Source organism: Scyliorhinus torazame, chromosome 5 (genome assembly GCF_047496885.1).
Source record: "Scyliorhinus torazame isolate Kashiwa2021f chromosome 5, sScyTor2.1, whole genome shotgun sequence".
NCBI lineage: Eukaryota > Metazoa > Chordata > Chondrichthyes > Carcharhiniformes > Scyliorhinidae > Scyliorhinus > Scyliorhinus torazame.
The window spans coordinates 162,916,630-162,924,807 of record NC_092711.1 but is presented as its reverse complement, the minus strand read 5'-3'; the positions used below and the strand labels follow the sequence as shown (position 1 = coordinate 162,924,807).

General features: G+C 49.3%; 1 long non-coding RNA gene across 1 annotated transcript; it reads right to left on the bottom strand.

Annotated features, from left to right (window-relative positions):
• Positions 1-1,267: 1,267 nt before the first annotated feature.
• On the bottom strand, positions 1,268-3,464 carry LOC140420349 (uncharacterized). Its single transcript, XR_011946304.1, has 2 exons — positions 3,232-3,464; positions 1,268-3,081 (listed from the first exon to the last, which is right to left on the bottom strand). It is a non-coding gene; the product is annotated as an uncharacterized lncRNA (long non-coding RNA).
• Positions 3,465-8,178: the final 4,714 nt, after the last annotated feature.

The following is an 8,178-nucleotide window of genomic DNA, read 5'->3' as shown; positions in this document are numbered from 1 at the left end:
GCTTCTTAATTCATTATTTCTGTCTTCCTTAAGCAGTTTCCATTCATCTCTCTTCCATCTTGGACTTTGTCTCATTCTGTGTCTATATCTACACTCGATAAGTATTTATGGGTGATTTAATTAGTGGATGGAGGTGGATACTTGTTGGGGGTGAATGGAACAGCATTCAGCAGGCAGCCATTGGGTTCTCTAGCTCCCTCTGGTCTGTAATCACTTGTGAACTCGCTGGTGTGTCAGCAGATGGGATGACTGAGTGAATCCCTTCCCACACTCAGCAGATGAACGGCTTCTCACCGGTGTGAACTCGCTGGTGTCTCTGCAGGCTGCATAACTGAGTGAATCCATTCCCACACTCCGAGCAGATGAATGGCCTCTCCGCAGTGTGAACTCGCTGGTGCTTCCGCAGGTGAGATGAATGAATGAATGCTTTTCCACACTCAGTACAGGTGAACAGCCTCTCCCCAGTGTGAACCCGTCGGTGTATCAGTAAATTTGATGAATGACTGAATCCCTTCCTACACTCAGGACAGGTGAACGGCCTCTCCCCAGTGTGAACTCTTCGGTGTGTCAGCATGCTGGATGAATTGATGGATCCCTTACCACACTCGGGACAGGTGACCGGCCTCTCCCCAGTGTAAACGTGTTGGTCTGTCAGTAAGTTGGATGAATGACTGAATCCCTTCCCACACTCAGGACAGGTGAACGGCCTATTCCTAGTGTGAAGTTGCAAGTGCTTCAGGAAGCTTGATGAATTAATGAAACCCTTCTCACACTCTGAGCAGGTGAACGGTCTCTCCCCAGTGTGACTGCTTTGATGAATTTCCAGCACAGAGGGGGGATCTGAATCCCTTTCCACAGCCACCACGGTTTCTCCATGGTGTGCGTCCGACTCTGTCTCTCCAGGTTGGACAACCAAGCCTCATGCACACACAGAACACGTGCAGTCTCTCCCTTCTGTGATTGGGATGCTGTTTTTTCTGGCAGTCAAACGAGTAAAATCTCATTCTACAGTCCGTGCACTGGGACACTCCCATGTCGGGTGTGTGCATCTTGGTGTTTTTCCAGTTAGACTGATGTTTAAAATATTTTGAAATGCTTAGAATGCACAAACATTTCTCTTTCTCGATTCAAAGGCCGATGATATCCAGGTCCTGATGCAACGATGACTTTGGCAGATCTTGACTCAACATCCAATCTAATGTCCTGTAAAAGATGACAAAAGTCATCACTGTCAGTCGAGGATAGAAATTCAAACACACAATTCTAGTTTGTAATAATAATAATCTTTATTGTCACAAGTAGGCTTACATTAACACTGCAATAATGTTACTGTGAAAAGCCCCTAGTCGCCACATTCCAGCTTTTTCGGGTACACGGAGGGAGAATTCAGAATGTCCAAATTACCGAACAGCATGTCTTTCGGGACATGTGGGTGGACACCGGAGCACCCGGAGGAAACCCACGCAGACATGGGGAGAACGTGCAGACTCTGCACAGAAAGTAACCAAAGCCAGGAATCCACATTATAGAAGGGATGGGATAGCACTGGAAAGGGTGCAGAGGAGATTTACCAGGATGTTTCCTGGTTGGAGAGTTTTAGTTATGAAGAGATAGACTTGGATTGTTTTCCTTGGAGCAGCGGAGACTGAGGGGGACATGATGTGCAAAATTATGAGGGGCATAGATAGAGTAGACAGGAAAAACTTCTCCCTTTTGTGGAGGGATCAGTGACCAGGGGGCATAGATTTAAGGTAAGAGGCAGGAGGTTTAGAGGGGATGTGAGGAAAACCTTTCTCACCCAGAAGGTGGTGGGAGTTTGGAACACACTGTCTGAAAGGGTGGTGGAGGCAGAGACCCTCATGATATTTAAGAAGTATTTAGATAGGCACTTGTGAAGTCCACGCTATGGGCCAAGCACTGGAAAATGGGATTAGAATAGGCAAGTGGTTGTTTTGGACTGGCGCAGCCTCGATGGGCCGAAAGGCCTTTACTGTGCTGTATGACCTATGTGAAGTTGGTTACAATCGGATCAGCTGGTGTCTCTGATGGATAATCGAGTGATTCACTTCTCACATTGAGAGCAGGTGAACGGCTTCTCCCCAGTGTGAACTTGCTGATCTGTCTGCAGGGTGGATGAATGTCTGAATCCCTCCCCACACTGAGAGCAGGTGAATGGCTTCTCCCCACTGTGAATCCGCTGGTGTTTCCGCAGGGTGCATGAATGTCTGAATCCCTTCTCACATTGAGAGCAGGTGAATGGCTTCTCCCCTGTGTGAACTCGCTGGTGTGACAGTAGATTGTATAACCGAGTGAATCCCTTCCCACACTGAGAGCAGATGAATGGCCTCTCCCCAATGCAAATTTGCTGATGTTTCTGCAGGCTGAATAACTCAGTGAATCCCTTCCCACACTGAGAGCAGGTGAATGGCCTCTTCCCAGTGTGAACTCGCTGATGTTTCTGCAGGTTGGATAACTGAGTGAATCCCTTCCCCAGTGTGAATTTGCTGGTGTCTCTGCAGATGGGGTAACTGAGTGAATCCCTTCTCACACTGAGAGCAGGTGAATGGCTTCTCCCCAGTGTGAATGCGTCGATGAGCTTCCAGCAAACATGGGGCTCTGTATCCCTTCCCACAGTCCAAACATTGCCAAGGCTTCTCCATGTTTTCGGTCTCCTTGTATCTCTACAGACTGCACAATTGAAGCCTTGACCACACACAGAACACGTGTACGGTCTCTCCCCGCTGTGAGTGGTGTGATGTTTTTTCAGGCTGTGTAACCGGTTAAAGCTCTCTCCACAGTCAGTGCTCTGACACACTCTCACTCAGGTGTGTATGTGTGTCTCGGTGCTTTTCCAACTGATGTTTAAAATCTTTTGAAGCTGAGAGATGAGAGAAACCTTTCTCCTTCTACATTAAAAGGCTGATGATATTCAGGTCCCAAGGAATTGAGTAAAACCTTTGTTGGATTTTTGTTTCTTAAGGAGTCTACATTTTGTATAGATTTAGACTGTCAGATCTAAATCTGTCAGATCGAGATGTGTCATTTGAAATTTCTGTCTGTCATTCCTCCTCTTCTAACATCCTGTAAAAACAATTTACAAGAATTATCTTTCAGTACAGAATATAAATCTAGTTTCTCTGGAACATTCTTGTTCTCTCATTCTGCAAAAACTGTAAATCTCCATCCCACACACTCTCCCTCCATTCTCACTCTGCTGTATCTAATATTCACCCTCCCAATTCTCCTGAAGGTGCTGATCCATGCTCACTGCTTCCTGTCCTGGACACAGACTGAAAATCTTAATGAATTACGACACAAAAATGTGTAATATACAGATTGGATTCAGTTCCTTTCCCTTCAGTTGTTGCAAGTCGCCAATGTCGTCCCCTCCTCCGAATGAGAAAATAAATGGAAAGAAGGAAACATTGATTTCCTCGCACAGAAGAGGAAGCTCAATGTCCAACTTCCGGGCTGTGACGCCACAATATAGCCCAGTCTACATCAACCAATAGGAATCATTCTGTTCCACGGTGACGTCATAGGGCTCAATGCGCAGGGGCGTCACGGGGACACGGGCGCCCGCCTCCACCCATTGTTCTCCCTCCGCTGGCACCTCCTCGAGACAAGGTTACCGGGCAACCATCTGACGGCGCCGGGCAACCATCTGACGGCTCCGGCCAGAGCGAGAAGCCGCTCGGTGACCTTACCCTCTCCCCTCGTCCGGGACTGCGCATGTCCAAGGGAGAGGGGAAGCTGAGCATGTGCGGGGGAGCTCCCACCTCCTGACAGTCAGGATGACGCGTTGGCCAATGGAACGCCTGGGTGACCGGATGGACTCTCGTCCTCCAGCCAATCTTCGCGGACTTTGTGAGAACGAAAACTGGGCTTCACACAGACTGAAGCTTCTTCCTGTCTCCAACATCTGTGAGTACATTCTTTTCTCCCCCTTTCCATTTCTTTTCTCATTCTGGCCTTCAATTAGTGACTTGCAGCAACTGAAGAGAAAGGAAGTGAATAATAAATGCACTTTATTACAGAACCAATAATAATATGTAATCTGTACCATATAACAACACGATACATATCTCTGTCCGATATTCCTTTATTGCCCCCTTAAATGTCAGCTATCTCCTGAGAAACCAGTCCTTTAATTTTGAACATTGGGAAAGAGCCCATCCTTTAGCCAGACAAATAAATGTGTCATGCTGAGGGAGCAAAGGATGTCAATGTGTTTAAGAGAGAGAGAGAGAGAGACCTGGGCCAAGCTTTCCAGAGTCTGCACACTCCCGGGATTCTCTTCCTTTCCCTTCAGTTGCTGCAAGTCACCAATTGAAGGTCAGAATGATAAATGAAATGGAAAGGGGGAGAAAAGAAAGTTTATTATTCCCAGATGTTGGAGCGAGGACGAGGTTTCAGTCTGTGTGAAGCTCAATCTTCATTCACACAAAGCCCGCGCGCTGATTGGCTGAGTGAAGGGGCCTTCCGGTCCTCCAATTCTTCCCATTGGTCAACGCCTCAGCAGGAAGGTCAGGTTGTTGACTCTTCTCGCACATGCGCAGCTTCCCCTCTTCCTTGGACATGCGCAATTCCGGGCCGACCGCGCGGCGGATCGAGCGGTTTCTCCAGCGCGGGGGACTGTGGGGACCGCGGCTGCCATTACACATCTTGAGCCGTCACCAAACATTTGGGACTGGGATGGAAAGTGGGGAGGGCGGACGTCAGCCTGGCACAAAGCACATCTGGGTGGTCACTGGATTGGATTGTGACGTCTCCCTCAGCAAAACAGTTTGTTACCTTCAGGTGGAAAGATTTAGACACCTGGGTGGCACATTGGGGAGGGCAAAAGGTGAGAGTGAAACTGAACCCGAGAGTCAGCACCTTCAGGGGAGGAGAATTGGTGGATATTGGGATGAATTAGTGTTACAATGAGAGTGTGTGTGTGTGGGGGGGGGGGGGGGGGGGGGCGGCAGAGATTTATTGTTTGAGGGAGATGAATGTTTTATGACAACTTGAACTGACAGCTTTAGGTTTCTATCCTATACTTGGTGATTTGTGACAGACAGAAACCACAAACCAAACATCAAGTCACGATTCAAAGGAGTCACTCAATATTATTGGCTTTTGTGGACAGTGAAATGTTTTGTCTGTTGTGTCTGCGGTAAAGGCTTCAGTTGTCAGTCTGAGGCTTCCACTAATCATCCAGCCTCGTTGATAGACAACTGTAATCAGAGTGGGAATGAACAATGGGCGGGATTCACCGGTCACCGAAACCGGTCAGACTATCCCTGTTTCCAATGAAATCGGAGGCGGCGCTGCTTTCGCGATGCGCTGCCCCCTCCAAAGCAGCGTACTCTAGGAGTTCGGCACTCACCATATCGACACCCTCCGAATGTTGCCGGAGGCCAGCCCCGATGCTCCAGCCCCAACCAGCCAAGTTCCCGACGGCGTGGGTCTCTCATGGTCTTACCTGTCGGGAGCTCGGCGTGGCGGCTGAGGACTCAGTCCAGCGTCGCCACAGTCGGCAGAGGGCCGATCTGCGGGCAGGGGGGACTTTGTCAGGGGCTGGGGGCACTATTAGAACATAGAACAGTACAGCACAGAACAGGCCCTTCGTCCCTCGATGTTGTACCCAACATTGTCCGAAACCAAGATCAAGCTATCCCACACCCTGTCATTCTGGTGTGCCGTTTTGCCCCAAATATTCGGTTGGAAAAGAACACCGTTACCACGCCGGCAACAGGACATAGCCTGTGAATCGGAGAATCCAGCCCAACCTTTGTAATCTCCTTTCCCAGGTGATGAGTAGAGAGGTTTTGTAGATAGGAAACACAAACCAAACATTTCTATTCTGAGATGTGTCCTTTTAGATTAGACTCTAGACATGGGACTTGGTTCTTAGGCTATGGATTTACTCCGGTGTCTGCTTAACACTTGTTTATTAGTTCCACATCTAAACAAGTTACAGAGTAGGCATGTTACTCCTCGGCGCGATTTCAACCCTCCCTTGAGAGTCTAACACATGTTAATAAATCAGCATCCACATCATACAGTAGCATGTGCCATCTCTTAACCTGTTACACTACATCTCTTCCCACCCCCTCCCCACTCCCGAATATACTATCCAGGGGTTCTGTAGCCGTCTAAAATACATGTCAACAGTTTTGAGAATGTACACAAAGTCTGCAGTGCCGCCTGCACACCTGCCTTTGAGAATGTTGATGCTGTCGGTCCAGTAACAGACAAGAAAGGTGCTGACTTGAAGCTTTTGCTTCATTTCATGAAGACCTGATGCAGCTCGGTACCAGAGAAAATGGTGTTTCCACAACCCGCACTGCTGGCCTCTCTGCGGGTGGGGCAAGGACAGGGACTGCTCAGCAGGGAGGGTCATCATTACCTCTCCCTCCAGTGAACCTCCTCCTTCAGGACAGGGACTGCTCAGCAGGGAGGGTCATCATTACCTCTCCCTCCAGTGAACCTCCTCCTTCAGGACAAGGAGAGGGACTGCTCAGCAGGGAGGGTCATCATTACCTCTCCCTCCAATGAACCTCCTCCTTCAGGACAGGGACTGCTCAGCAGGGAGGGTCATCATTACCTCTCCCTCCAGTGAACCTCCTCCTTCAGGACAAGGACAGGGACTGCTCAGCAGGGAGAGTCATCATTACCTCTCCCTCCAGTGACCTTCCTCCTTCAGGACAAGGACAGGGACTGCTCAGCAGGGAGGGGCATCATTACCTCTCCCTCCAGTGAACCTCCTCCTTCAGGACAAGGACAGGGACTGCTCAGCAGGGAGCGGCATCATTACCTCTCCCTCCAGTGAACCTCCTCCTTCAGGACAACGACAGGGACTGCTCAGCAGGGAGGGTCATCATTACCTCTCCCTCCAGTGAACCTCCTCCTTCAGGAGAAGGACAGGGACTGCTCAGCAGGAAGGGTCATCATTACCTCTCCCTCCAGTGAACCTCCTCCTTCGATATGGCCAAAATGTTTTTTACATCACCATCATCAATGCTGCCACCATGTTCTTTGATGTGTCCTTCTATATTGGACTATAGGCAAGGGCCTCGGCTCTGCGACAAACTGCAGACATATTCTGATATCTGCTTAAAAATAGATTATTAGTACTATATTGGAACAGGTTACAGAGCAGACGTGCTGCTCAGAGACAGGATTCCAATCTCTCGGAGTCTAATACACGACTGGCTGATGCCACTGCTACATCATCATCAGTGTCATACATTAGCGCATTCCAGCTGTTAATCCTTTATGTTTGGAGTGGCACTATGGCACAGGGACGGCACGGCGGCACAGTGGTTCGCACTCCTGCCTCACAGCACCAGGGACCGGGGTTCAATTCCGTTCACAGTGACTCTGTGTGGAGTTTGCACTTTCTCCCCATATCTGCATGGGTTTCCTCCGGGTGCTCCGGTTTCCTCCCACACTCCAAAGATGTGCAAGTTAGGTCGATTGGCCGTGCAAAATTGTCCCCAAGTGTCCAAGAGAGTTAAGTGAGGTTACTGGGTTACAGGGATAGGGGTCAGGGAGTGGGCCTAAGTGGGATACTCTTTCCAAGGGTCGGGGCAGACTTGATGGGCCGAATGGCCTCCTTCTGCATTGCAGAGATTCTATGTTACAATTCAACCATGGATTAACAGCAGCAATAACAACAGAATTCAACCCCTTTAATCACTCGTGAACACACTGGTGCCTCAGCAGGTTGGACACCTGAGTGAATCCCCTCCCACACTCAGAGCAGGTGAACGGTCTCTCCCCAGTGTGAACTCGCCGGTGCTTCTGCAGTGCGGATGAGTCACTGAATTCCTTCTCACATTCGGAGCAGATGAATGGCCTCTCCATTGAGTGAACTCGCTGGTGTGTCTGCAGTTGGGATAACCGACTGAATCCGTTCCCCACACTCAGAGCAAGTGAATGGCCTTTCATCAGTGTGAACTCGCTGGTGTGTCACAAGGTGGGATAACTGACTCAATTCCTGGCTACACACAGAGCCGATCAATGGCCTCTCCCCAGTGTGAACTCGCTGCTGTGTTTGCAGGCTGGATAACTGAGTAAATTATTTCCCACAGTGAGAACAGGTGAACGGCCTCTCCCCAGAGTGAACTTGCTGTTGTTACAGCAGAGAGAATGAACGAGTGAATGCCTTCCCACACAGAGCAGTTGAAT